This window comes from Pteropus alecto, unplaced genomic scaffold (assembly GCF_000325575.1).
Source record: "Pteropus alecto unplaced genomic scaffold, ASM32557v1 scaffold75, whole genome shotgun sequence".
Lineage (NCBI taxonomy): Eukaryota > Metazoa > Chordata > Mammalia > Chiroptera > Pteropodidae > Pteropus > Pteropus alecto.
In genome coordinates this window covers 2,214,336-2,219,959 of record NW_006440638.1, presented here as the reverse complement: position 1 = coordinate 2,219,959, position 5,624 = coordinate 2,214,336, and positions in this window count along the sequence as shown.

Here is a 5,624-nt window from a genome sequence, read left to right as displayed (position 1 = left end):
GGGACATGTCTAGCAGCAAATTCCTAGGAACTTATCATCCAGTCAATATTGGCTTTGGGGCTATAGCTAAATTTTTCAAGACAGCAGAAGTGCCATCCAACATCTCATGTATATTCAAGTTACCATTCACTAATTGTAACAAAAGTGTTCTCTCCTACTCACTCATGAAATCGTATCAAATACAAGTCAATGAGAATGAAATTTTTATACAGAAACCCCTGAATCTACTCTAATTTATTTTTTTTAATATTAACAAACTTAGATACTTGAAGCATAACTAATAATAAGCTTGTTTTCACACACCTCATGACTGATGTTTTGCAACATAAATGGAACTCTTCCTTTACTGGGGCAACTATAATCTTATTCCATGGTGAAGAACTCAATAGAGAGAGGTCCATTTATGTAGATATATCAGTTCTAAAATGTTGGTGTTAAGTATTACTTTGTATTACTAAATCACATATCGTGTGGGCCAGTAAGAAATCCTGGGTAATTGCACCTGGCATCCCTGATTCACCTCTGACTGAGGCAGGGAGGAAAGTGATGATAGAGAATGAAGAGAGTGGAAAAGAACTATGGCAGAGAGCATGTGGCACAGAGAAGTTAATGATGTCTTTGCACATGCAGCCTCCACAGCACACTTTCTAGTATTTTCCAGCCAGTGGGTTGTAAATTCCTTCAGTCTCTGTGGCCTAATGTGCAGCATTAGAAGAACTGCTGAAAGCCTGACCCAAATACACCCAGTGCTTGGACACCAATACCTACCCATTCTCACAGTTTGGTCTATTGTAGATGAGGGCCTTGGTCTTCACAGTGGTTTAGTCAGTCAGTGCAGCATGCATTAGCCTCTGCTTCTGTGAGCAGAAAAGGTTAACAAAGAATAGCTAATTCTTGTCAGTTTCCTAGTCTCTTCTCGAAGAAAATATTTAGAATCACAGGCTAATCAATAATCAACAAATATCTAAGAGGTACCCACTAAGGAGCAAGGCCCTTAGTAAATACAAGCCATAGAACTAGAAAGACTGGACTCTTATCCAATAACACTACGGTTCACATTTTCTCTTTAGGAATGGACTTCAGACTGTGATGTGGGTCAGGAGGGAAGGAAAGAAAAGAGAAAGATTATTAAGAAGTGAAAGCAACAAATTTCTAGCACAAGATGCTCAATGATAGTTAGAAATTAGGGACTATGAAGACCTAGGATTCTTAAGAGAAGAGAGATCTATGACTTCTGAACAAGTCAGATTCATCCATTCAACAGATAGGGTTGAATGATTTCTAAGCCTTTGCTACTCAAAGCATGGTCCACAGACCAGCAGCATCAGCATCCACATTCTTTGGGAACTGGTTAGAAGTGCAGACCCTCGGGCTTCATCCCACAAATAATTAATCAAAATCTGCATTTTAACAAGATCCCCAGGTAATTCTCAAGCATGTTAGTTTAAGAAGTCACTACTGAGTGCCAAGCATTGATTACACATATATCTACAAATGGAGATCAGGAAATCTGTTTGAGTGGACCATTCTGAACTGCCGATAAAGAACCAGCCCAAAGCTAGTCCTTCTCTACACATCTAGGGAATTCTCAAGTGGTTGGTGCCACTCACTTGACACTCATTTCTTTCAATGGGAGCACTTGACTGCTACAGCTGCTCTAGAATTCAAGAGAGCCCTCTTTTCAACCACAGAGAAAGGAGGAGAGATGCTGAATTAGGACTCAGAATGAATTTTTCCCATAGGACAGTGTTAGTTAGTGTTCTTATATGTGTTATTTATACCTCCAAATTAATTTTTTAAAATTTTATAAATTTTACTTTCAAAAAAGACCTGCAGCAATTTGCACCAAAAGAGATATATTCAATAAGGCTATTAAAATGCAAAAGAAAAATCATACATTGGTAGGAAAAAGAAGAGGCAAAAGGAAATGCTTCAAGAACCGTGGGTATCATAGTTATTTAGACTAAGCAATAGTTCTATCTCTGGGGTTGCTAATAGCCAAACAAAAAGAGAAACATGGTGATTTATAAAACTCTCATTCTCTGAAATATACCACACAAGGGAAGTAAGAGATATTTTTGTAATGCTTAGATATCAGTGTTAGGAAGAAGAAGTTGAGTATTTAGAGAAGGAAAGATTAAAGAAACAAATCTGGCCTCAAAATCTTCAGGAAAAAAAAGACTTCAGATGAGTTTCAAGAGTAAGTGTTTTGCATTTTACATACATCCTTCCAATTCTGTCTAAAACTCTTCAGGACAGGAAGTATGCTTCCTAATTCGTTTGTTCCCCTACCAAGGCAATGAAGAAACTTGAAAATTCAATACTAGTGAAAATATATTTCCTTCTGTTCCTCAACCTTACAGACTTAGAATTTAAAACATTCAGATTTTCAAAGCACTTTCAAGTAGTCCTCCCTAATCTGCAGAGACAGGTTCCAAGACCCCCAGTGGATGCCTGAAACCATGGTTAGTACTGAACCCTATATATAATTCTTTCCTATACATCCATATCTTTTACTTAAAGGAAGCACTTTACAGCTTTTTTTTTTTTTTTTTTTTTTTTGCATATCTGAATTGCCAGCATCAGTACACTTATGCCTTGGAGCCATTATTAAATAAAGTAAGGGTTACTTGAACACAAGCACAGTGATACATGACAGTCAATCTGATAATCTAGGTAACTACTAAGTGACTAATGGGCTGGGAGTGTATACAACGTGGGTACACCGAACAAAAGGATGATTCACATCCCAGGCAGGACGGAATGGAATGTCGCGAGATTTTACCATGCTACTCAGAACGGTGCCCTATTTAAAACTTATTAATTGTTTATTTCTGTAATTTTCCACTTAATATTTTCTGATCGAGGTTGACCATGGATAACTGAAGCCTTGGAAAGTGAAACCTTGGATAAGGGGACACTACTATACCTCGTTTGACCTTCACAATAACCTCTAGTGATATTTCCTCCATGACACTATGAGGAAAGCAGGCCCAGGAAAGTTTTGTTATTTGCTTATCACACGGTGGGTCAGTCCCAGAAGTTAACCTGGACTTTATATCCCCCAACACCCAGCCTGGTGTATTTGACACTACAACAAGCTCCCCGTTCTTGGAAGTCAAGATTTAATTCCAGCAATCGGTCTAAAATTTTCATTTTCAGCTACCAAATGGCAGGTTCTTAAGGGAAGTACCTCCTTAAGACAAGAGGAAGATAGATCTGTAATATATTGCAAGACCAGCAACTGCCTGCACTTAGGAAGCTTATTCTTAAAAGGGTCAATAGGAGAGGGCTCTCTACCTAAAACATGCCGGCACTTGATAGCTCCAACTAAAACCCTAAGATGAGGTTTTTAAATCTAAAATAACTCTGAGAAGAGGGGAAAAAAAGTAAGCCTACCATAATCAAAGAAAAACAGCCAAGATGAGTAAAAGAGATGTCTTCTGGGATGGGCCAATTAGTGACAAGCTTGTCTTGCCAGAATATAACTTAAGAAAAGGTGTCATCATCAAAACTGAGTTTGCAGGAAAACAGCATGAGCATGAACTGTGCAGGGGGACAGGCTGATCACAAAGACTATGACAACAGAGACTCAGAATACAAATAATGCCTTCTCCATTGCAGGGAGAGCCCTAGTGCCACTCACTTTCAAAAGGAAACTCTCAGCGTCTCCCTGTCAGGAAAACCAAGCCAAAAGCAAAAAAATCTCCAGTCCCTTCTCTCTTCACCACTAATCCTCCAGTCAGGCAAACAATTTGGAAACCTGGGCTCTAAATAACAGATAGCAGCTGAGGACACTGCTTTGTGATAGAGCATATCTGTTCTGTGGGCTGTTTAATAACTGATCACATTTCAATTTTTGTTGCTGTGGCTAGGAGGCTCAGTGTCAAAACTATAGCCTGCCTCTAGCAAAGGTTCAGGATCAATGGTGTCTATTTCTTTGTAGCTTTGGATTTACATTTATTTCCTACACCATTTCATCCAGTGGCTGACATGTATTTTTATAAGCCACATTAAATTGGCTTTGGTATGAGGTGGAATAAAGGTGACAAATAAATAAGGAAGGAAGAGAGGGAGGAAGGGAGGATCATGATTGTGTGGGGGTAGGTGAGGGGAAAGAGAATACTTATGAGTTAAGAATTTAGGTGCGTCATTGTGGGTAGCAACAGGAACATCACAACCTCTGCCAAGAGTTCCACGTGAGTCCCACAGAACTCTCCTGGGCAAAGGAGATGGCTGACAGAACAGGAGATCAAAACTGAAACCTCTGGCATTATATCCATGCCTATAGTACCATAGTCACCATTCCTGAGAAGTTACTGTGCATTTTACTACGCTGTCCTTTTTTATTTAGGAATAACGAACATAGAGTAAAACACACAGATCAGTGTACAGTTCAATGAGTTTTGACAATTATATACACTTGGGTAATGACAAGTTCAATAAAAATAGAGATCATGCCCATCACCCCACAACATTCTTTTGTGCCACTTTCCAGTCAGTTCCCACCCATGAAGACAACCATTGTTTGATTTCTATCACTATAGACTCATCTTGCCTGTCCCAGAATTTAGCGTAAATGCAATCATGCTGTATGTTCTCTTTTGTGCTCCATTGCTTTCATTCAGAATGAGGGCTACTCATGTTGTTATATAATAGTAATTTGTTCTTTATTGCTAAGTAGTACCATAATTTGCTTATCTTTTCACCTGTTAATAGACATATAGGTTGTTTCTAGCTCCTGGCTATTACGAATGAGACTGCTATGAACATTCTTGTGCAAGTCTTTTTGTGGGCATACGTTTTCATATCTCTTGTATAAACATCTATGAATTTAATTGCTAGGTTGTAGGTTTGATGTATGTTTAACTTTATAAGGAATCGGCAAACAGTCTCAATAGTTGTTATACCATTTAAATTCCTACCAGCAGTATATGAGTGCTCCAGTTGTTCTACAACTTAGTATTATAAGTTGTTTTAATTTTAGGCATTTTAATAGGTATCTAGTAGTATCTCATTCTGGTTTAAATTTGCCTTTTCTTGATGAATAAAAATATTGAATATCTTTTCTTGTATTTATTATTCATTCATATATCTTCTTTTGTGAGTACTGTATTCAAATCTTTTCCCCATGCTTTTATTGAGTCATTTGTCTTATTGTTGAGTTGTAAGAGTCATCGTATTTTTAGATACAAGTCCTTTGTCAGATATGTGTATTATATATATTTTCTCCTAGTCTGTGTCCTGCCTTTTTATTTTCTTAACAGTATCTTTTGATGGGCTGAAATTTTTAATTCTGATGTAATCTAATTTATCTTTTATTAGTGCTTTCCAGGTCCCGACAAAGAAATCTTTGTCTACCTAAGGTGACTAGATATTCTCTTATGCTTTTTTAGAAGATTTATGACTCTAATTTTTTTATCATATCTATAATTCATCTCAAATTAACTATTGTATGTGGACTGATGTAGGGCCCAAAGTTCACTTCCTCCCATATGGATTTCCAGTTGTTCCACCATCATTTGTTGAAAAGCCTTTCTTTTCTCCTATTGAAATAACTTGGCACCTCAGTTAATTGCCATGTAACTATATTTAATATTCACAACCCTGTAAGGTATTACCCC